The sequence below is a fragment of the Thalassophryne amazonica genome, chromosome 18, assembly GCF_902500255.1.
Source record: "Thalassophryne amazonica chromosome 18, fThaAma1.1, whole genome shotgun sequence".
NCBI classification, from domain to species: Eukaryota; Metazoa; Chordata; class Actinopteri; order Batrachoidiformes; family Batrachoididae; genus Thalassophryne; species Thalassophryne amazonica.
In genome coordinates this window covers 12,735,033-12,760,399 of record NC_047120.1, presented here as the reverse complement: position 1 = coordinate 12,760,399, position 25,367 = coordinate 12,735,033, and the positions used below count along the sequence as shown (strand labels likewise).

The 25,367-nt window shown below is 41.0% G+C and overlaps 2 long non-coding RNA genes across 2 annotated transcripts; one reads left to right on the top strand and one right to left on the bottom strand.

The window, feature by feature from the left end:
* Positions 1-2,514: 2,514 nt before the first annotated feature.
* Positions 2,515-24,955, bottom strand: LOC117530332. Its single transcript, XR_004566322.1, has 3 exons — positions 24,922-24,955; positions 4,281-4,358; positions 2,515-2,527 (listed from the first exon to the last, which is right to left on the bottom strand). It is a non-coding gene; the product is annotated as an uncharacterized LOC117530332 (long non-coding RNA).
* Positions 10,445-24,307, top strand: LOC117530329. The gene is made up of 3 exons (XR_004566319.1): positions 10,445-10,599; positions 21,674-21,855; positions 24,252-24,307. It is a non-coding gene; the product is annotated as an uncharacterized LOC117530329 (long non-coding RNA).
* Positions 24,956-25,367: the final 412 nt, after the last annotated feature.

The window sequence follows — 25,367 nt, the reverse complement described above, 5'->3', positions numbered from 1 at the left end:
CCAAGAACTTAAAAATGATCTACGAATAACGTGGTCATTGAAAGAAATTGATATTATACCAGTTGTGGTGGGAGCAACAGGGCTTATGAAGAAGAACCTGAAGAAATATCTTGAGGCAATCCCTGGTCACCCAAGTGCCCATGAGGTGCAGATATCCGCAGTTAAAGGAACAGTCAGTCACCATCTTGAAGAGAGCCCTCAGATACAATGCCAGTAATGATTAATGATTAGGATGCAACTGTAGACCCCAGGTCTGGGGCCCCATTGCACTCTGTAAAAAAGAAATCGAAGAGAAATTAAAAAAAAGACAAAAAGCATTTGCCTGTTCTGAGTGTGGTCAAAGGTTTGCACTAAAGGGCACCCTGAACACACACAAGATTCAAGATTAGTTTATTTGCCATTTGTAGTTAAAAAAAAAAAAAACACATAGGAAATGATTGTGCAAAAAGCTCAGTCCATCACACACACAAAAAAAACAACATTAGACAGACATGGAACAAATAATCACATAAAGACACATTGACACTGTGAAATGCGAAGTACATAGATCAAGTTAAAAGTTAAGATCAGATACGTAAATAAGATAAGGTGCTGTAGTCAGGCTTAAAGTGCACTGTTCAGGCTGATCACAGCTTGCGGGAAGAAGCTCCTTGCATAACGAGGTCTTACACCTAATAGAGTGGTACCTTCTTCCAAAGGGAAGAAGCTCGAATGTGTCTCTTCCAGGGTGGCCAGAAGGATCATTTATGATCTGAAAAGCTCGGTTTAAGAGTCTACTTTTGTACAGAGCCTCCAGCACAGGCAGGTCACAGTTCAGTTTTTTTTGGCCGAGCGGACCACCTTATACAGCGCTCTCTTGTCTTTGGCAGTAATGTTTCCAAACCAGACAGTGATGAAGATAACAAGAAGACTTTCAATAGTGCACCAATAAAAATTCACAAGGATTTTAGAGTTCATGGTGAATTCTCTAAGTTTCCGCAAGAAGAAGAGACGCTGACGAGCCTTTTTAACAATATTTGTGGTGTTTTTGTTCCAACTGATATCATTAGACGTCAGCCCAAGAAATTTACATTCTTCCACAATTTCAACTTTAGAGTCCTCAATAGCAAGAAGTGAATGGCTGTTATTTCGACTGAAGTCAACAACAAGTTCACAAGTTTTAGAAGTGTTCAGGAGCAGATTATTTTCTTTGCTCCAATCCACAACTTTCTGTACCTCTGCTCTGTAGCAAGAATCATCATTTGCACTGATCAACCCAATGATAGTTGTGTCATCAGCGTATTTAACTATGTGATTACTGTGATGGGAAGCCACACAGTCGTGAGTGTACAGTGTAAAAAGGATGGGACTAAGGATACATCCTTGAGGGAAAACCAGTGCTCACAAACATTTCATCAGAAAGATGGCCATTAATTTTCACTCTCTGAGATCTGCTGGTTAAAAAACTAAAAATCCACTTACAAATGGCATCACCCAAACCAAGAGTCTTAAGTTTTTGAACAAGTCTGGATGGAACAAGAGAGTTAAAAGCCGAACTGTAATCAATGAACAACATTCTAGCATAAGTATTACTAGAGTCCAGGTGGCTATAAATACAGTTCAAGGCAAAGGAGATTGCGTCCTCAACGCTCCTGTTCTGTCTGTATGCAAACTGGAGCGGATCCACAGACACTGGGATCTGGCCTTTAATAAAATCCAGCACCAGACGTTCAAAGCATTTCATTAAAACAGAAGTGAGTGCCACCGGTCTATAATCATTCAAACATGTCACAGGTGTTTTCTTTGGCACTGGAATGATGATAGATTTGTTAAAACTTTCTGGGACAGTACAGTTCCTGAGTGACATATTAAAAAGATCCGTAAGAACAGGAGCCAATTGCTCCGAGCATAGTTTGAGGACACGAGGAGGGACATTATCAGGGCCAGGGGCCTTACGAACCTTGGTCCTAGATAGGGCACGCTGCACATCCTCCTGCCTCACAGTCAAACTGCTGTAATCCAAGCTTTCAGGGAAAACAGCAGGCTCAAGATCAGCAGACTCGAAACGACAATAAAAATGATTCAGATCATTAGGCAAGGCCTGATCAGTATATTCCCTGTTTTAGGTTTCCATGAAGTGATGGAATTGAGTCCTTTCCATATCAGCTGGGGGTTATCCTCTTTAAAGTAGTCTTCCATCCTTTCTCCATATGACTGTTTGGCCACTTTAATTGACCGCTCAAGAGAATATGTGGATTGTCTGTAAGCACTAATGTCCCCAGATTTAAATGTTGAATTTCGTTCCTTCATCTTCATTCTAACATCTGAATTGAACCACGGGTTCTGACTGTTGTATACTTTAATGACCTTCTTTGGGATACAACAGTCAATGCAAAAGTTTATGTAATCAGTCACTGACTCACAGTATTCATTCAGATTATCAGACTGAAAAACAGACCAGTCTGTAGCGTCAAAGCAGCCCTGTAGATTTAGACTGCCCTCTTGTGACCAGCATTGTACAGTGCGTGCTGTAGGTTTGCACTGTATGCTCCTTTGAGGACTCCCCTCTTACCAGGCTCGGTGCCAGAAAAAAAATATTAAGGGGGCGATGAGTTTATCACAGGGGGCGGGGTCGCCCCCCCCACCCACAAAAAACTGCGCACCAGAGGGTACCTGCCTGTGAGCGTGCATAATGAATTGGGTGCGCTCCTAGAAAGCTCGTGTATTTAGGCTACACCGTTGTAAGAGAGTGACTAAGAGTAAAGAGTGATGACAGTATTTTTTAATTATTATTTGAACGTATAGACCCTCGGTCAAGTGATCTCCTGCATACCACAAAACCAAACCAACAACAGATCTGAGAAACGACACAGTAGATTAACCCCACATAAACCTTTCATGTAGATATACAGTGGTCCCTCGTTTATCGCGGGAGTTACGTTCTAAAAATAGCCCGCAATAGGCGAAATCCGTGAAGTGATAAGCCAAACAATAACAATTTAATGTTGTAAATTGTGCACAACGGAATACAGACAACAACAAGTTTGGAACTACAGTCAATTACACGTTGGGTGACGTGTGAGCAGGCTTGAGGATAGGAGACGCCCGTCCAGAACCGAGCCGGATCCCACACAGCCCTCACCGCCAACGGATCTGAAGAACACCGGAGCCGCCAAGTCCTGAGTCCCCAGGTGGTCACCGTCTCCAGCTGTCAGACCTGGTACTGCTGGCAGAGAACAAAACAGCACAGGTGAGTGTGAGTACACACACTGAGTAATCCCACAGTCTGTGTTCTTTTGGGAGGGAGCACCTCCACCTCCAGTCACACACTCGTGCAGCTCCTGTCTAACCACTTATCTGGTTGGGGTGTGAAGCGAAGCCGTCGCTGATCACACCAAATGCCAATCCCTCAGATAAGGCACACCACAGGAAAACGGCTGCAAAGAAGTTCAGACTCTAAGTCAGAGTTAAGTGTAGCAGAGAAATTACCTCCAAGGTAGCTGATTTCTCGGCGGGGAGGTGGAGTTGCAGTCCGGCCTTTAAGGTGGTGGTGATGTGGATGAGTGACAGCTGGTGCTGATGACGAGTGACAGCTGTCACTCCCGGTTGCTATGACGCCCTCTCGTGCTTGAAGCCCGCACTTCAAGCAGGGCGCCATCTGGTGGTGGTGGGCCAGCAGTACCTCCTCTTCAGCGGCCCACACAACAGACTGACCAGTATTTCACAGTTCCTCTGATCGTGCCTCTTCATCCTGACACCGCGCCACTGTCGCGCCTTTTTCCACTCACACCTCGCTGCAGGTGTCTTTTTCTGAGTGAAGAACACAGTTATGGGTAGTTGTTGGCGCTCTTTTTTTTTCTGGGCGAGAAGATTCTTATAAACAGACACGCAGAACACAATGCGCATGCTCTCCCTTCGCGGTGCCACAACAGGTGTCCCGTCATCTCGACAGAACACCGGCCTGCTTGATGAGGATGCAGAGCACAATGCGCTGTTTAAAAAAAAAAAAGCATGCAAAATTGGACTAAAAAATCCGCGAAACTGCGAGGCGCTATATTTTCCAGTATTTCTTTTTCTTTTTTTTATTTTTATTTTTGATAACTCTCATATCCAAGGGGGCGAGGTTGATGACGTGAGGGGGCGTTGCCCCCAAACGCCCCCTCGTGGTGCCGGGTCCGCCTCTTACATGTGATAATTCATACAGGACAAGTCAGTAATGTTAAGGGTGCAGCTTTAGACCCCGTGTCTGGGGCCCACTGCACTCTATTAGAAGGAAATTCAAGGCAAATGAAAAACGAGACAAAAAGCATTTGTCTGTTCTGAGTGTGGTCAAAGGTTGGACGAAAGGGCCACCTGAACAGACAAATGATAATTCATACCTGAAAAATGACCTAAGAACAACATGGTCATTGAAAGACATCGATATCATCCCAGTTGTGGTGGGAGCAAAAGGCCTGATGAAGAAGAACCTGAAGAAATATCTTGAGGCAATCCCCGGTCACCCAAGTGCACATGAGGTGCAGTTGTCTGCGATTAAGGGAACGATCACCATCTTGAAGAGAGCCCTCGGATACAATGCCAGATCTGGTTAGGATAACTATAGAGCCTAGGGTGCAACTTTAGACCCCAGGTTTGGGGCCCATTGCATTCTACTAAAAAGACATCAAAGATAAATGAAAAACCAAAAGCTAAAGGAGGTGCAATCAAACCTGATATTGTCATCTGGAACAAGCAAGAGAAAACAGCCAAAATCATCGATGTGACAGTCCCTGATGACTATGGCCTGAATTGAGGGGAAAGGGGAAAGATCTCGAAATCCCAAGACCTGAAAAATAACCTACGAACAACATGGTCATTGGAAGACATCAATATCATCCCAGTTGTGGTGGGGGCAACAAGCCTGATGTAGAAGAACCTGAAGAAATACCTTGAAGCAATCCCTGGTCACCCAAGCGCACATGAGGTGCAGTTGTCTGCAATTAAGGGAACAATCACCATCTTGAAGAGAGCCCTTGGATACCATGCCAGCTCTGGTTAGGATAACTATAGAGCCTAGGGTGCAACTTTAGACCCCAGGTTTGGGCCCACTGCATTCTATTAAAAAGACATCAAAGATAAATGAAAAAACAAAGGTAAAAAGGGATTCAGTCGGCTAGTGGAAACAGTCCATAAGTTCTCCAAACACATTGGTATGGAATTTTGACTGGATAAATGCTGAAAATGCACAATCAAAAAGGAAAAAAGAGGATAAGCAAAACATAGTTATATGAAGGGAGCTACATTAAAGATTTGGCTGAAGACTCCACATACAAATACTTGGGAATTGAAGAAAATGCTACAATAGAGCATAAGAAAATGAGGGGGAAAAAAAACAAAACACAAGAATACCTCAACCACTTACAAAAAGAACAGCCAAACAGTTGACACCGAAGAACAAGATCACAGCCATAAACTAGGGATGTGGACAAGTAGGCCAGTGCCTCGTTTAGGTTCTGCCTAATTGCATGTGACCGCATTTGGGGGAGCTGCACAGGGAGTTCCCTGCAATTCGTGTTGCTGTTGGAGGGATATCCTGATCTATTTTTGGGTCGATGGCGTAAAAGAATTAACCATTTCCCACCTGGTGTTCGAATTTTCATCACAGGCAATCTGAGAGAGAAGTTACCTGATTTCTTGTTTTTGCTTCATCAAATTCACTTAAACTGTACCTGAAGCAAGAATAGGGATTAAAAGTCAATGTATAGTGAATAAAGATTAAGGATTTCTCTTCATTTTTATTGAATTTCAGAAGGATTGGCCATTTCACAAAGATTCTTTTCACTCACCAAAATCCAGTGACTGCCAGTGTTGAGATGACAGCCATTTAGAATGAAGGAGAGGTGGTAATCCATCATTCCTGAAAAAAAAAATCATGGAGAAAACTTGGATATTAAGGAAGTTATGAGACAAAATATGAAGGAAAATGTCCAACTCGGTCCTGTTGTTTCATCCATTCTTTAAGACCAGGAAAATGAACTCGATTCCCAACACAAAAATGCCCATAACTTCCTTAATACCAAAGAGAATCACATGATTTTGGTGTCATTTTAAAGCGTTTTTTATGTTCTTTCTGAATTCACAGTCAGATTTTATATTAGTATGGGATAGAATTATTATACACATCTCTACATAAACCAGTTTGTAATACCAGTGGTGACCTGTGGGTTTGGCATACCAGACTGGCCACAGCATGAGCTTAATAAGTTGGATACAAAAACCCGGAAGATGCTCACCCTCCACAAAGTCACGTGCATAAATCAGTGCATGGACAGAATATATCTCCCTCGCAGAGGAGGAGGTCTGGGTCTCACTGAAATCAACCAGGCCCACAGCGCATCGATAATGAGTATTGGGCAGTACTTGAAGAGACATGAAAAAGGTCACACATCATCACGAGAAGACCTTATCCGAACAGACCTCAGTCACCAAACTGGCAAAAAACTTTGGCGGAGAACTCTTACAAGAGAGAGAATGCTGGGGGAACTTCCAGTAGCACAGGCAAGATGGACGCTTAAAAGCGGCGCTCTGATTTCAGCCTTTGATAACCCCAAAACTTAGTCTTTTTGTCAATAAATTTGCACTGAAAATATATTGAAAATGAACAGGGATAGACAATTGAGGTCCGGGACAAAGGACAAGAAAATTGGTACGAGTTCTCACCATGATTCCAGCCATGCTAGTCCAGTTAACTCGGATGATAATGGCACAGAAGAAGCTAACGCAGTCGCCATAAGTAGCACCATCCGCTCTGTTTTAAGTGAAGTTATGGTTAAGGAGTTGGATGAACTAAAGTCACAAATGAAAAATGATCTTTCCGACTTTCGGGAAATCATCAAAGATGACATGAAGGCCCAAATGGATGAGCTACACACTAACATCAACCAGTTAATACAAGCAGCTACCAGTCAGATTGCGAATGCTACGCAACGTCTGGAGGAGGTTGAGAAAACTGTGGGTGCGGGAGAAAAGTGGGACCTGGCTGTAAAAGACACTTTACTGGATCTTTTCAACAACTAGCGAGTTTTACAAAATACTGGATCTTTTTAACAACCAGCGAGTTTTACAAAATAAGTTGTCAGAGCTGGAGAGTCGCTCTCGCCGCAACAACATTCGCATGTACAGATTCCCAGAGAATGAGCGCCCCAAGGGCGTCCCCACTGCACTGTTTGTTGAGAACTTAATAATGACTGAGCTAGGCGACAGTCTGGACATCCAGCAAGGGACAGCCCTGGACATTGAGTGGGCTCACTGAGCTTTGGTTCCCAGGCCGACAAACAGCTGCATGTTCAAAACAAATGTGTTTATTGTGATCACGATTATGCAGCAGACATACAGCAGAAAAGAAAGGAATACACCCCAATTAAGAAAGTGCTGAAAGAAAATCAAATCCGCTTTCAGACACCCTTCACACATACATTTCCAGACTGGGACCGTCACCTGTAACGACGCTAGAGAAGCTTCTGAGGAGATAGAGAAGTGGGGCTACACGATTGGACCACTACGAGTGAACAAGGCCAGTGAGCACAATGCGGAGACCTTATCCAAACTCCTGCCATGGCGTGTAGTAGGGGGGAAAGCGCCGTGCCAACAGCAACTACCAGGAGACCATCAGGGATCGACTGCAGGAGTTTCAAAGACTCGAGGACACTGAAGATGAAGTCTGAAGCACTCTTTAAGTTGGGATGGTCATGATCAGACAGCAACCACAGAAGCCTATACAGTAACTTCTTCTGGGTTGTCTTGGTGGCTTTTCTCACTCTTCTGCTTCTTGCACAGTCAGTTTTTCCGAACTGTCTGCTTCATACAGATTTACCATAGAGTACCATGCTGTTTGTATTTCTTAATAATCGATGTAAATGTAGTCAAAAACATTCAATGACTTGGAAATGTTCATGTGTCCATCCCCTGACTTGTCTGGGGAAGAAAACAGCAGTAAAACCCATTATTTACAGGTATTATACCAAAGTGTCTCATAATCTTGGTTTTTATATTTTTAATTAATTTATATCAACTTGTAGAGGTTTGCTTTCAGTTTTAGTTTAAGGAAAATAATTTTAGAAATTTTATTTTTTTGTATTAGAAATGGAATAAACAAATTAAAATATATGAAATACCAAGTGTTCCAATACTTTTGGAGGGCAGCTCTTCTGTGACGTTCATGTCATCATCAGAGCCTCAAAAAAAATCAGTAACTGATTGGTGTCAGAAGAATCTGTGCTTTAAATTCACCTCCGTCCCCCAGTTGTCTTTTTAATAGCAGATGATGTGTCTTCAGTCCTCTGTGCCACAGTGTTACAAGCCAAACAAACATTTGAAATTTGTTGCTTCTTCTCAGGGCAAATGTTCTCCACCAATGGTGTGGCACAGTTTTTGTTAAACTCGGCCTCTGTTCATGGTTTGTCATGTTTAGTGATGAAGTTGGTCACTTCCCAGCCTGATCTGGTGATGTTTTCATCATATGTCCACTCGAGGTAAGCGGATTTTCAGCGTAGAGCAGAAAGGAAGTAGTTTTCACACAAGTTGAGGCAACATAATGGTACTTAAGTTGACTGGATGCCACACCTAAAAAATATAACGCTACACGACACCAATTTATGATTCTTGCTGTGCTCCATTGTTGCCGAGCTATAAATCACACAGCCTGGCTGCAGCTCCTCTGCGCTCTCACCTCCTCATGAGTTCTCTCATGATTGTGTTAAATCAAGTCCATCAACTTCTGCTCACAGACAGATCGCCAGGTAGAGGACATGTCCACATCCAGTGTCCTCATGGAGGACATCTCCACATCCACTCACGGAATAAATGTAAATAAAATCTCATAACTGTTGATTTATAGCTTGTAGTGCAACTAAACTCACATCACACATCAGTGAACTCCGTCTGATTGTACTATAACACATAGGTGGGAAAATAAACTTTTGTATAATTTTAGTTTCTTTTAAAATTCAATAAATTTGGAAAAAAAAACTCTTTAATTTATCACTTGTAGTGTAACCAAACTCACAGTCACACATCAATGAACTCCCTCTGGTTCTACTACAACACTTAGATTGGAAAGATGTATGATAATATAATTTTGAAGCTTTTTTTTTACAGTAATAAATTTTAATAAAATCTCAATAACATTTTATTTGAAGCTTGTAGTGCAACCAAACTCACATATCTGGTTGTACGACTGCACTCAGTTTGGAAAAATGTCTTTTTGCATATTTTGGAAGAATTTATAATTTTTAAATATTCAATAGTGTCATCTTTATAAGGTAACTTTGAGATGGAGAAACTTTCAAAGGAAAGTAATAATTACAGTGGGACGGACGGTCTCATTCAGCCATACCTTATTATGAAATATACAGATATGATCCAAATATTTACAGATGGATCTAAGGAAACATTCGCCCGGGACCGTCCAGATCCAGGTACAGAAAAAACGGGCACAGCGGTTTACATTACCCAATTTGATAAGTTGATAATAAAAAGACCAGTTAGCTGTCTTATCTGTGAAACTGATAGAAATTTTTCTTGCACTTTGGTGGGCAGAAGAGCTGAAGTTCTGTCACCAGGTCATCTGTTCAGATTCAATGGCAGCATTAATCCACATTTCAAATGGCAAACGTACTGATCAATGAGATTCTTCAAAGCTGATTTAAACTACAACAACAGAATATTTCAGTATGTTTCATGTGGGTTCTGTCTCATTCTGAAATTGAGGACAATGAAGCAGTAGATCAGCTGGCAAAAGCAGCTCTGAAATCAGAAACACAGATCAACATTCCACTTAGTAAATCTGAAGTCAAAACGATCATCAAGACAGAAATGACCAAAGTGTGACAAAAGCAACACGACAGAATCTAAGGGTCGATTTTTATATAAAATTCAGGGACAGGTTGGATCAAGGAGACAGGAGAGATGGAGTCACAGGGAAGAAGAAGTAATTACACGACTACGTATAGGTCACACAGGTTTAAATCAAACTCTCAACATCATTAGAAAACATGAAACCGGTCAGTGTTTGAGATGCAGCAGAAGAGACGGCTGAGCAGGTCTTACTGGAGTGACAAGAACATAACAGACAAAGAAGAATTCTATTAGACAATGACGGAACACCAGGACAGAACAGTTTAACACTCAAGGGGTTACTTTCTTTTTCTACACCTATACCACCAGCTTGGAGGCATGTATTATTTTTAACAGAATATATATTATTACTCTATTATTAGAATATATATATTATTAAACAGAGTATAGTATAGTGTAATTTCCTCCACCTTTTTTCTCCCCCTCCCTTATCAACCACATTTCCTCAATAATATAACATACATCACCCTTCATTAATACTCCACACTCCAACAGTTGGTGGCAGTAATGCACCATGTCGGTTTCGAAACCGCCAAAAAAAACGATAGAAGAAGAAGAATCCAACGAAGAACTTTCCTTATGGCGGCCGAGGCTAAAGCTAGTTAGCTGGAGACGCTGGAAACTCTTTTCTGAACAGAACAAACTTCACGCTGTGATCCCCGAATATGGTTTTTAAAGAGCTCCAGAAGCACAAAGGTCGACAGTAAACCGGAAGAAGAAGGAAAGGTGACGTTAGCGCGAAAAGGTGGAAGAGCTGAGAAGGTTGTTGAAACAGCGGCTAACTGCTTCTAATGCCGAGATATTTGAGTTGGGAGAAACAAACAGATCGCAGAGCAGCAAGAAGAAACGAGTGGATTTAAAGAAGAGAAGAAACTAGTCAACGTGCTGGATGCTGTTTTCAAGCCTGAAGTTCGCTGATCCAGAGCAGGTTTGTCCACTAAACTTTTGAATTCAGCTCTCTGTTTAAACAATGGAAACGTGGCGCTGCCGCAGGTTGTTACATTCTCAGCGCCATCAGGCAGATTTTCAAGTTTAGGGTGTTTGGGTACTGATAATCACGAAATGATGGTAAAATGTAACGAAATGGAGCACATTGAAACAGACTGACTCCAAATAATTACTTTGATTTAATTCTTGAGCTTTTGTTTTTGTGAGATGAGCTCAGTTCATGTAGTTGGGGCAGGTGCGCCATCTGGTGTTCAAGAGATGAAACTTGTCAGTAAGTCAGTCTGCTCCATTTCTCTACGTTTCACCCCCGTTTCGTTATTATAAGTCCCATTTCGCTTAAAAATAATAAAATAAAAGTAATTAGTTGAATCATATTTGGAATCAGTCTGGGTCAGTCTGCTCCTTTTTTGTTACTTTTTACCCCCTTTTCGTGATTATTAGGCTCCATTTCGCTCCATTTCATTCATTTCGTATTTTAGTATTTAGTATTTTAGTATAGTCGGGGTGTTCACTGTGTTTTCTCAGATAATTTTGCTTAAATTGTTTGAAATTTGTCATTTTTCAGCCATGCAGAGTCATTTTTCTTGCCACCATTGATTTCCTGTGTAAACTCATAAAGCAGCCATCAGTTTAGAAAAAAACATTAATGGACAAAAAAGACCATTCATAGACATATGAAGAATCATTCATTATTTATTAAATAATGAAGCACTGTCACAGGTGATGGAAATATTAAAAATATGTTCAATAGAGTAGGGAATTATATAATCTGAGGGGGGAGATTAACTTAAAACATCAGTGGGCACGTACAACATTAAAAGATTTTTGTATTTCTGTTTGTGGATGTGGAACTGACTGAGGGTGGAGCTCAAGCAATGTGGTATAGGTACATGTTTTTTTTTTCTAGGTATAGGGAGGAGGAAGGGTGTTGAGGGTTAGGGTGTTTTGTTGATCATTGTTTAGTTGTGTGCACTTTGTTTTTCTATCTTGTAAATATGTAGTATAAAAATCACACGCATTGCATATGTATGTATGTAGGTATGTGTATATATGTATATATATGTATGTATCTACACTAGATATGTTTATGATGATGGGATTTGAGTTTGTGTTGTGTTAAACGTGCTTGTAGAATGGCCCAAGCAGAGGGTCATCCCTTAGAGTCTGGTCTGCTTGAGGTTTCTTCCTCAGTACATCAGAGGGAGTTTTTCCTTACCGCTTTCGCCTGTGTGCTTGCTCTGGGGGTTGGTAATGAGTATGTATATACGGGGTGGGCGTTTATAAGCTTTGCTTCTGCTCACCCCCTTTTGGTCACACATGTCACTGTGGAATTGTCTTGTGTATCAGTTTTTGTTATTGTTGAGTCTGTGTGCCAAATAAATTCATTCATTCATTCTATGGCAGGTTACATGTTACCCCGTAACATAACTAAGCATGACAGATGGTGCAAACTATTCCTTCTTAAAATGCTATTAACTCAACCATTACAGAAATTCACTGTATGTCAAACTGTGTCAATGGCCAACAAACCATCCGCTGTTCCTCCCAAGACAAGATGGCTCTCTAGCCACCCATCCAAGATGGTCAAAACCAGATGGTGTGTTGGGTGGCACAGCGCCAACTCAGCGTGCAGCAACAAGGGAAAGACGGCTGTCCCCTCCCTTTACAGTAAATCACTGTATGTCAAACAAGGTCAAATTTGATTTGATTTAGTTTATTTCAATCAGCAAACTCATGCAGTAACAGAAAGTAAATGAATGAATAGATGAAATCAAACAAAAAAAGGAAAATACATAAAATACTGGGAAAAAGACACATGTAGCTGAGTGAAAAAGGTCAAGGCTGAAGCTATCTAGCTTTTAAATACCAAAACGTGTTTATACCGTTTCAGTATTAAAAACACTTCTATCAAACTACGAACATTCATATGAAAAGCTTTTTTTTTTTTTTTTTTTTGCCTCCTTGCTCTCGGCCGAGGCGGTTGCATTTTTCTCTTCTCCCTCCCTCCTTATCTTTCCTGCTGCTGTGGCGTGTTGTCTGTGAGGCTGTCAGCTTTGCTCTTCTGGAAACAGTAAAAATGGATCTGTTAAAGTGGTCTCTGAACGCAATTGACACTATTTTTTCTACAAGACATTCGGGAGCGGAGGACCCGGCCTGTCCTGCCAGGACACATGTGATGGGTTACGTGATGGACAGTTGGAGGAAATGGCAGGTCATGTGCCTTTACACGCTGTCTGTGGAGGACGTCGAAGATGTGTATATATTTGGCATGGTGGTGACCGGTTTCCTGCTGTGTGGAGCGGGCATAGTGCTGGTTTACCGGGAAAATTAAGAAAGTGGAAGCGGCAATAATTGGCCCTCCCAGGCTGCCCCACATGATTGATTCGATTGGAAGGGCAGTGTCAGCTCGGTCGGCGGGTGTTAACCGCGTGTTGGAAACCATCTCTGGTAGGATTGCTGCACTGGAAAACCGCATTGATTGTCTGTAATGACCACATCTCCTCTCCTAATTCAGATGTATTGGAAGCCACTTGTCTTAGACTGTGGAATCTTTCAGGCGTCTGCTAATCTGGATTTTCATTCGGCTTCCCAAAACACAGCTGCACTTCAAGGCCGCTGTGATAAAAACCTCCTGGAGAAGAACAACGCTCATGCCTCACCCCCCCCCCCCCCCCCCGGTCTTCCCCCGCCCTCAGCTTCTCCAGCTCTGACGTTGACTGTGGACAGTGGACTGTTCAGGGCTGGGCCCTTCCTCCCTCCAGAACGGACGAACAAGGCCGTTGATGGCGCCTAAAGGCAGCCTCCGGGTGTTCTGTCTGATAACTAGACTCTTACAAATCTCGGTCGTCGTCTCTCGTCCTGTTGTTATGTGTGATCATTGTTCATTGTGCTGATGGGTTTTTTCCTGCATTGCTGCTGCATGATTCAGTGCAGCAGCAATGAAGGTTTTTCTTTCCCAAGTCTTACCTTGTGTGTGGTTTTTATGTGTTCATGTACCGGGCCGGCTTATGTGTGTGTTTGTTTGTCGTCATGAGACCGGTCATGGTTTGCTCAGCCCTGCTGTTGACCTAAGGCAGGACATACATCTGGAGCTGGTCCCCGGGCGCCTAAAGGCAACTTCTGCTCCTAACTGGCAATTAGGATGGGTTAAATGCAGTAATCACATTTCATTGTGCAGGGAAGATGTTCCTTTGTGCATATGACAATAAAATTCTTTTGAATCCTTGAAAACAATCCCAATGAATCTCTGGGTGAATAGGATTAATGAATGGAATAGTTTTGACTGTGTTGAATGTTTGGTCTCCAAAGTAAAGATCAAAAACATTGATGTCCATTGGATTCTATGACATGTGACATGCGACTCCGTAACATGATAACTAAGCATGACAGATGGTTAGGGCTGCCACAAACGACTATTTTGATAGTCGACTAGTCAACGATTATTTTTGCGATTAGTCGACTCGTCAGATCATACGTAATTTCCTAAATTTAAGGCCTGCAGCATTTTCTGAGAAACATCAGGGGATGAAAACATGAACATTTCCAAATCAGTGACTATTTCTTAGACTTCATTTTCATCAATACAAATAGTGTGGTACTTTATAGTAAATCTGTGTCAGGTAGGCAGTTCTCAAAAACTAAATGTCCATGCTGGAAGGAGACAAGTGAGGGAAGCCACAAAGACACATCTCTTGGGTTCTGTGAGTGGAGAAACTGGGAATAGTGCAACATTTTTATTTTTATCTTCATTTTACATATAGTCCAAACTTTTTCTGCTTTGTGGTTGTTTCTGTTGCATTTCTGAAATTACAGAACTGCTATAAAGAAAAGTGTGGACATTTTATTGTGTTTTAAAACTTTGTGGAGCAAATGCAAACACCAAACTCTTATAAAGAAGGAAAAAATACACAGACATGTGCAGGCAAACTTTGATATAAACTGAACAGATCAGTGCAGGTTGATTTGACTCCCCATATTTTTTTTGTATAAATAAATCAGAATAAAATGAGGTAGCTCACTTTGAAATAATTAAAACATAGCTGCAGCTTAATAACTCTGAATAATAACAAAAATCAGCAGCTTGTATTTTTATTCTGACTCCAGTTCATTTTAGTGTGATGAAGTCATCCTTTTCTTCTCCTCATCAGTCACATTTTGTGCTTAAACACTACATTAAGCTCAAGATTGAACAAATAATACCTTTGGAAAATAACAGCTGTTAAAGTTCAGAGTTTTCACCTGCTTTTTGTGATCTGTGCCTCCGAACATCACTGAACAGCTTCTCCATAGCAGGGTTTTTTAACCCGTGTGTGTGTAATTTTTGCTCAGTTCATTTATATATTCTCATTTTTTTAAGGATATTTTTAAGGATATTTAACCATTTATTTCATCTCATGATCTCATAAATTCAGTATACGACGTGCACACAGTGTGAATAGGACAGTGCCGTCCGACCCGCAGCGCCACAGTTGGGTTTTGTTTTTTAAACATGTTCACTCGGGTTAAAATCCTCTCTCTCTGCTCCGCACTCGCTGTCTCACGTGCACTGATGTTTCTCAGCAGAATGTAACGTCTTGTGCCTCCGGAATCTCCCTCACCCTCCCTCCCTCACAGTCTGCAGTCAGTTGACTCCGCACGCATGCACACACACACACACACACACACAGAGCTCCTCCGGTAAACTGCGCGTTTTAGACTGCTTTGAACAAGACGGCCACTGTTTAAGTCGGCCGTCTTTCCCAAAATTTGAACGTCCAAATGAAGACAGGACGGCCCGCTGCCTAAAAACTATGAATTGCGAGAAACACAAAGACTTAAAATAAATGACTCATCGACTGCTAAATTAGTTGTCGACGGTTTCAATAGTCGACGTAGTCGTGACTAGTTGACTAGTTGTAGCAGCCCTACAGATGGTGCAAACTATTCCTTATGAGAACCTTATCAACCCAAACAATAATTTGCATCATTGTTTACTGAAATTGGAGAAACTTTAACTTTTGACCCCTGTACAAACTGAAACTGACCTTTGCCACCATTTTTGCTGTTTCTACCCATTAACTCCAGCACATTCAGCCATAGATAGTCCAAACTATACCTTTTCGGAATTGTTACGATCAGACAAATAATGTGGTATAGTTTTCAACATGATTGGAGCATTTTTAAATTTTCACCCCTGTGTAATTATTTACTGACCCCTGCAGCTCATTAGAGGTCAGCTCCAGGATGTCTCCATATCTGAAAATAAACATGTTAATTTAGGATATGTGTGCCAAATTTTATGCTTTTATCACAAACTGAACGATTCTGATGGAAATTTTAGCTAAGCTGCACCACTATGGCACACCAGAACATGTTCTTCAGTTTCACTATATTTTCATTTATATAGCTCCAAATCACAACAAAGTTGCCTGAAGGCACTTCACACAAGTAAAGCCTGGGTCCCATCGAATAATAAAGGCTGAATAATAACCCACGCAACATGTTTTCTTTGCTACGAGAGGGTTTCTTCAAGTATCGTCGGAGAATAGTGGCTCTGAGACGCTCTTGGAGGCATTATCTTCAGTTTAACGAGGCTCCTCTCTGAGCGTGGCGCTAATTTGAAGATGTTCAAAATTTAGCAACAACAGCATGGGGCGGTTTGTGTACGAGTTACTATGATGACTTAGAGCAGGGGTGCCCAAGTTCGGTCCTCGAGATCTACCTTCCAGATACTTTTAGTTGTCTCCCGTGTGCACACAATTCCATCTGCTTTGTGCGCTGGATGCTGTATATAAAATAATTATTTTGTAGCGGATTAATCATTTTCTGCCGAACCTTGGATGCTGAAAACACCTCTAATTGCTTCTGGAATCACAGAGGACTGTTTCATCTGGACACTTTTTTTCCCTCTCTTTCCTGCTCCATGTGGAATATATTTTGAACAGCTTAAGGTAACTATTTTTTAATGTTTTTATAGCTTGATAAAACAGTTCCTAGCTGTAAAAGTATGTCTGTAGTTGATTTAATATCTTGTTAATGGATCACATGAGCTCCGCTGTGACTCATCATGCTCCAGACAAGCATTTAGGCAGAACGTTAGCTCACAAAAAAGTGATTTTTTTTTTTTTTTTTTTTTTTTTTTTTTAGTCAATAATGGACAAACACAAAGTTACCTTCACAGAGAAACCTTTGGCTAGTTGTTTTTGTTCCCATCATTTTTTTTTTCTCAACCTTGCACGCTGTAGCCTGATGCACATATAAAATTCTACTCAGAAAATTTTTTTTTTTTTTCTGTGAAATCCAGAAATATTTTTAACGAACCATTTTCATAACTTAGAATGTAAATATAAATTGGAAACTTCAAAAATATATGTAAAAATGTTGCATAAACAAAGTTATATACAACAATTCACATTAAAATGCAGAAAATTCTTCAGGCATTTTTTTTGTGGCTATTTACATGCAATAAGATGCCACACAAATTATATTTGTGCCACTCAGAAAAACAAATCCTGTTCAATGCACACCAGAAGCTCCAAAATTTGTACAGATATTCCACCTCAATATCTATGTGTATTTTTCCCTAATTCCTTGTTTTTGTAGCACTTTTGTTGGTATTGGTACATACTGTCCTGACTGTTTAGTGGCCAACAAAAAAAATAAAAAAATGGGTTTTGGACTTTGGGGGTGGGGGGAGGTCTCTATCTGAATTCCTGTGTTCTCTGCCCCTGGAACCTAACCCACTCTGCTCCGCTCCAGGAGTCGGTGCTGGAGCAGAAGTGCATGAGTCCTTGAGCAGCTGTAAAGAGAAGCACGTGGTCCAATCCACAGAGTCGCTCTGATGGGTAAATCCACCCCCTCTCATCCAGACCAGAACAATAAAGTCCACTTCATCACCAGATTGATCATTGAACATCGCGCTGTTCCAAGATGCCTGATTATTTTGACGCACTAAATAAATAAAAAAAAAACCTGCACTACACACGCTAAAACACTCCACCAGACACTAAAACACACCCCAAGCACGGTAAATATCACAGCTTTCAAAACTGTTTGTGTCTGCTTTTCACTCCACACTAAGCCACAGTTTTCTTTGCTCAGCAACCAATTTACGTGGATTGGGGATCATTGTTTATTTGGTAATATATTTTACACCAGTGATAAAGAAAAATTTGTGTAGTTTTTTTTTTTTACACCAGACACATGGAAGAAAAGTCCCATTCGTAAAACCTGCGCACACCCAACGTGGAGTCTGTGTTGTCATCAATCCCACGTGGTATTAGGGATTGTGGTTGGTTAGTTTCTGATTTTTTTTTTTTTTTTTTTTTTTTTTTTCTTCCCCAGCAATGGTGACACCCCTTTCTCCTGCTGCAGTTGAGGGAGTCCTCTTTCATTCCCTCTCGCTCCTCCAGCTGAAAGGAGGAAGTGAGTCGTTTCTGCTGCGGCTATCTGCAAAACGCACAGCAAATGTGAGAATATTATCCTAAAAAAACTCGTGTAAATTATTAATCATAATTCAAGTTATACTTGGGCTATTAACAAAATTTTAAAAAGTGATGTGACGGATGAAGTCTCCACTTTCAACACACATTCAAACAGACACTCAGAGTGGAGCAGGTTGTGCGAGATGAGATTTATTGTCATTGTCATTACACAAGTGCAACAACAACAAAATTACATTTACACTCCAATTACCTCAGACAAAATGCAGCAATGAATCCACAGTTATTACAAGTTGAATGTAATAATGGCGCACATTAGCATTAAAGACAACACATATATGTTTGACATTATGTGCACTAAACTTGAAGCAGTCCGTCATCCAAATTGAGGCAAAGTGGGTGAAGGCTGCAGCAGGAGGGGCCCGCGCTGCCCATCTTGGGGAGTTGAAGATTGCAACAGTAATAACCGCACTGCCTCTAGGGTGGCAGGGAGGAAGCCAGGGTGAGGGGAGTGGAGAGACACAAGGGGTGGTAATAGGGATGGATGGAGGGAGATGTGCGTCATCTGCAGATGAGTTAAGTTTGTGTCAGTTTCTGTCCGTGTGTGCATAAAGTCTGATGTTGCAGCAGCAGGCTGGATAGGGGGAGTAGATAGATAAGAAGGGGGAGCCGAATTCCTTCACCAAGTCCATAGATCCTTCTGGGGGAAGAGCAGGGCATTTGACCTTCAGGAGCCGATAAGGCTGCCATGTTGATGTTAGGCGGACAGATACAGAATATCATTTACTGCACCTCTGACTGTCTAGAGTCCATATTTATGAAGAATATTCTCCGGTCCTCAACAGCACATTCCTTTGCAATGCAGCGATATGCTCCAAGATGGTATCCATTTTGTGTTTGAGTTCAAGACTTAATGCAGTCTAAGATTGCACTGCCTTGCCCAACTCATTAATCTTGACGGACAGATGAGGGAACAAGATTTTGGTAGCAGCTGTCTTGCTAATATTCCTGTCGGTAGGGCAGTGCACAAACCAATCAGCACCAAACATCCTACCATAAAAGCAAATAGAAATAAATCCTCAATGTCTTCCATAGAGAGTGGAGCCAAGCATGCCATGCTCCATTTCTCCCAGGCGTCAAGAATATAGCCCACTGTGTAGGTTCGATCAGGGCACGCAGGGTCCCCCAGCCCTGATTTCCTTGTTGAAAAAATGGTGTCAATCGCATTGAGAGACCAGCTGATCAATTTCATGGTTAATCCAAATCTTAATTTGAAGAATTCACAGTCTGGTGAAGCTGGGACTTTGAAGGTCAGAGCAGAAATTGAGAACAGAAAAGGAGGAGAGGTTTCCGCTCGTATTCCAGACAAAAATATGGACCGAGCGACGACTCATATTTCATAAAACTCATATGTCGAAGTTCCGCTGTATGTTTTTCAATGCCTTTCCATCTTCCTTCCCACAGCTTTTTTCTACTTTAAATGACATTATGTCCTCTTTCATCTGGGCTGGTAAAAAGCCTGGGGCAAACCATGCATGCCTCTGCAGAGACAAATCAACTGGAGGGCTTGGACTTCCTAACCTAACCAAATACTCTTGGGCTGCTAATGTGCACAAAATAATATCCTGGTTCCTTTCCCCCCATCCCGGCTGGTGCCGTAGTGAGTCAGCTTCCTGCTCTTCTTCACTACTGGCTCTGACCTGTAGGACTTTACCCTTTTCCACACAGTGCTTTACCCCTAACCCTGTTGTAATTGAGACATTGAAAATTTGGGCACAAATAAGATGTCACTTTGGATGGCTCACTCTCCCCTCAGCCTCCCCTATTTGCAATAACCACTTATTTTCCCCAGCAAAAATAGACCCACACTATTCAATAATAAACAGCAAGAGGCTTCACAATTTGGGAGACCTGTACACTGAAGGTGTATTTGCGAGCTTTAACCAATTAATCTCCATATTTAATTGATCTAAGTCTGACTTTTTTGTTACTTTCAACTTCAAGACTTTGCAGGTAAGCACACCACATCATTCCCTCATGCACCAACACCCAGTGGGCCAGACCTGGCTCTCAAGGCTAAAACTTTAAAGAATATTTGGGAATCAGAACTCCAACTTGTTTTCTGTGAGGCCTGCTGGGAGAGAGCTCTGGGGGCAGTTATCTCTTCATCCAGTTGTGCCAGACTCTCATTAATTCAGTTCAAAGTAATCCGCCGACTACACTACAGTGAAGAAAAACTCTCTAAACTCTTTGCAGACAAATTTGATGATAAGTGAAATAGATGTCAACAGACTCCATGCAACCTCACACACGTTTTGGGCGTGCCCCAAACCATCTGATTTTTGGTGGCAGTTTTTTTAAATTATTTCAAGGTTATTACACGAAACAAATTCCAACCCCACATATTGCAATTTTTGGTAAACCTCCAGACAACCTCCGTACAACGACCATTCAGAATAATGTTATAGAATTTGTCTCATCGCACATTCTTTTGCTTTGGAAATCTTCTCAACCGCCTTAAATTAAAGTCTGGTTCCATGACATCATGGACCTTTTAAAACTGGAGATTAAATTCTTGCTCAGAGGCTCATCAGAAAAGTTTTATACACACTGGAGAACTCTGCTTGTTTACTTTGATGGACTACCAGCTCAAGAAGTCTCCCTGTGAACAGATAAGTTTGTTGTGGTGGTCGCATTCAAACTTGTTCATTGGGGCCCAGCCCCCCCCCCCCCCCCCCAGGAATGTAGTGAATTTAATTGTCTTAAAGACAACATCATACTGCTTTGCTACAGAGGGAGCAGCTACAGTAATAATAGTTAAACAAGTGAATTCTTTACTTTCAGCACCTTAAATAAATGGGGCTTATATTTTTTTTTATTTTGTATTCTAGTTTAGTCAGATTCATCATTTGTGACATGTCTGTAAGCTTGTGAGTTATGTTTTTACTTCTGGTTGTCACTTGTTTTAGATTCTATTTTCATTTGATTTTGTTTTACTTATACAGAATAGAGGATCATGGATTGGGAGGAGGGAGGGACTTATGAGGAGTTATGGGGTTCTGTTTGGTTTTTTCATGGGGCGAAAGGGACAAAGCTATTTTTGTACCTTAAGACTGACTTGCATTTAAAATAAAAAATTATATATATATAAACATCTTATGGGCATTACTGTCATCTCTCTCTCTCTCTCTCGAATCAGCTGGTTGCAACAGGTACATAAAGAAAGTGGACATGTCAGGTGATCTCTTGGATCAAAGTTGGGGTCTCCTGCTTTCGGATGTCTGTCCAAAGACAGGGACTTTTCAGTGTTGTCTCACACTTGTGATTGGTCAGCCGGGGCAACAGAGCAGCAGCAGATGACTAAATCAGCCTGTTTTTAGTTTTTCCTCCACTTTGTCATTGACGCTGTCTTTCTTTTCTGTGTTTTAAAGTCTTTCTACAAACATGTCTGGAGTCCAGCAGCTGAGATACATGTTGAAACTACAGTGGACACCTGCTGATGAAGGAATGATCACAAACCAGGAAGAAGAAATGTGTCATTTAAAAGAAGAGAACAAAAGAGGCAAAGGGCTGGATGCTGTTTTTGATTCTCCAAATCTCTTTGACAGAACAGGTTTGCTCAGCTTTGTTTGTGTTACTGATACTTTATATCATCTTGTAACGGTCAAATATTTCCTCATGGGTAGGGATGGGTATTGATAAGATTTTATCGATCCGATTCCTTATCGATTCCCTTATCGATACCTCTTGTGAATTTTCTATGTACTAAATGGCTTTACAGCTTTTCCATGTCAACAACATTTTAAATTGGTCACTGCATCCTTGATCTCTGGACATAAATATGAATAAATAAAATCTGTAGTTTTTGTCAAAAGCATTTCCTTTCAGACATTTTGGTGTGAACATCACTCTGTACCTCTGAGCTAAGTTCAGCCGGCTGCTGCACATCAGCACAGGACGTCTCATTTTGGGAGGAAAAATATTTTTTAGCGATTGCAGTTTGTTTGTATTACAGCATTTGGAAAGAAGTGTCAATTGATTTTAAACAGCGTTTCACTTTGAAGTTATTACTTCCGACTGGACTCTATTGTTCTAACCTGACTCGGCAGAGAGCCGCGCAGCATTTGGAGCTGTGTGAACAGAACGGAGGATGATTCTTGTTTCTTTCTCCCAACAAGACAGGAGTCCCAGTTAGTGACTTTTAATCGGCACAAAAGTGACTCACGATTGACACATTCAGGGATGAAAGTGGTGAAAAACAAAAAAAAGCTGAAACCCAAAATTACCCCCCAACACCACCCGCACGAAAATGTTTGAATTCTAGAAGCTCTGAAATGCAATCTGGGACTGTTCCTGACGATAAACTGCAGTGAGTGCAGCATCCATTTTGGTGAGGAAAAACCCAACTTTCCTTATTCAAATTCATTCCAGTAGTATTCTGCTCTTACCAGGATGCAGCAGTTTTCTAGCTTGGCAGATAGTTCTGGAGGAAATCACTGAAGAAATTAACAAATTGAAAATATGGTTTGACAGAAACAAATTGTCATTAAACTTAAATAAAACAGGAATGAAGTGGAGGTGTAAGAGTCACTAGGTGTTCAAAGGAAAGAGTTATTTTTTTTATATTTATTTATTTATGTTCATTGTTAGTTGGTTTTATATTTTCTGTTGTGTTTTCAATCAGGTTCTTTTTGTCTCTTTCTCTAAAATTGTATTCGAGCAGTGTTCCCAGCTGGACGCCGTTCTTTCTTCCACCGCCTGTCACATGCTCTGCGCTAGTATTTTTACATTGAAAAGACATTCAAAAGTGAAAGATTTTTCACAGTCTGTTTGTAGAAGATGAATAAACATTTGGGTTTAGACTGTTTTTAACTGGCATTTTCAATAGTGACATTTTCCCCGTATACAAAGAGTAAATTGTAGCAAATCATAATGTTGGAGCCACTCACACTGAGCCGTGTCCCGGCAAGGAGGAGTGGTCGCCATTTTAATTCCTGACAATTTACTGAGCACCACTCATAGAATTTCAGTTAGTCTCATCAAGAAACAGGTGGAATATGCTGGAAAGCTGTGCATGTTGGCAATATCCAGGTCAAAATGGCATTTTACCACGTATTTTGCGAGTGTTTTTCTGAGTATGTTCATTCGTGAATCCCCATTGATAATGTATTAACATCTGGGAACTTTGTCAATATTTTGCCCGGTTAGGAGGCGTCATGTTGCTGTCCATGAAGGGACGTTCACATTAAGTGGGCATCATTTGGAGTGTGGACTCTAGTTCTCATATATAACCTCTTTGGTTGGAGCATAACTAGCAAGGCTACTTTGTTTTGCTAGTTTTAGCAAAAAAAGTTATGATCATTAATTGAGACTTTAAAAGGAGCATTTTAACATTGAATAAGTGTTTAATAAAATGGTTATAGTAAAAATGTTGAAAAAAGGCTTGAAAGTGAAAGTTTATTCAACGTCTAGATGTTGAATAAATGGCCAAAAGCTCTTTGAACATCAGATGGTAAAAAGTGCTGTAGAAATGCAGTCCATTAATGTTTTGTTTTTGCAAACAGCAACTTTAAAAACTATGTATTAAAGTATTTGGCTTATATATTCTTAGTGAGTTATGATGTCACTATAGATGTGTTCATATCATATTTGATGACTTCTGACATCTTGTTGGAGTGCCATGTAAGTAGTAACGATAATAATAATAATAATCATAGTCATAATAATATCCCAAAATCAAAACTCGAGCAACAGCAATTCTGTACCATCTGTAGACATTCTACACTATTTTATAGCAATCCAGAAAATAAAACACTGCAATAGTCAGTTGTGGAAAACAAAGATGTGAATTACAATTTGTGAAATTTAAAACAAATGCTGATGTACATTTCCACTTTATCAGTTCCATCAGTGCAAAAACTTACTGTCATCAGGTCAAACTTACCACTGATACTTTATTTTAGTGAGTGTCACATTTATTGTTAAATTAATTGTATTGTTTCTTTGCAGACATGCAGCCGTTGTTGGTGATTAAAGAAGACATTCTCCCTGAACACCAGGAATGCAATCTGAGTGTTGACCAGGAGGACATTAAAGAAGAAGAGAAGCTGTGGATAAGTCAGCAGGGAGAACAGCTTCAGCAGCTGGAGGCAGATCTCACCAAGTTTGGTTTCAGTGCCGTCCCTGTGAAGAGTGAAAATGATGATGAAAACCCAGAGTCATCACAGCTTCATCAAATCCGAAGTGATGAGAGCGCACAGGCTGAGCCTGTAGCCAGCAGCTCATCTGTAAACAGAACACTGACAGCAGAAGCTGATGGAGAGGACGATGGAGGACGACAACCAGCCAGCAACTCAGGTCCAAACAGTCATTTACAACCAGATACCAGTGGCAGGAGTTCAGACAGTTCTGGAAGTGAGACTGATGACAGTTATGACTGGAAAAAGACCAGAAAGATTCAGTCACATTTTAACTGTCGAAAAAATACCAGTGTTGTTCATTCAGGCAACACTGATGAAAAACAATTTAAAGGCTCTAAATGTGGAAAAGCATCTGGTCACATGAACAACTCAGAGCAACAGATGGGGAGGAAAGCAAGCATAAAACCATTTAGCTGTTCTGATCAGAGTAAAAGACAGAAAAAGAAGGGCACTCTGAACAAAGTCATTAGAAGTCAGACAGGACAAAAACCATTTGTCTGTTCTGAGTGTGGTAAAGGATTTGGACAAAAGTGCGACCTGAACAGACACATGATAATTCATACAGGACAAAAAGCATTTGTCTGTTCTGAGTGTGGTCAAAGATTTGGACTGAAGGGCAACCTGAAAACACACATGATAATTCATACAGGACAAAAAGCATTTGTCTGTTCTGAGTGTGGTCAAAGGTTTGGACTGAAGGGCAACCTGAAAACACACATGATAATGCATACAGGACAAAAAGCATTTGTCTGTTCTGAGTGTGGTCAAAGATTTGTACAAAAGGGCGCCCTGAATAGACACATGATAATTCATACAGGACAAAAAGCATTTGTCTGTTCTGAGTGTGGTCAGAGGTTTGGACAAAAGGGCCACCTGAACACACACATGATAATTCATACAGGGCAAAAAGCATTTGTTTGTTCTG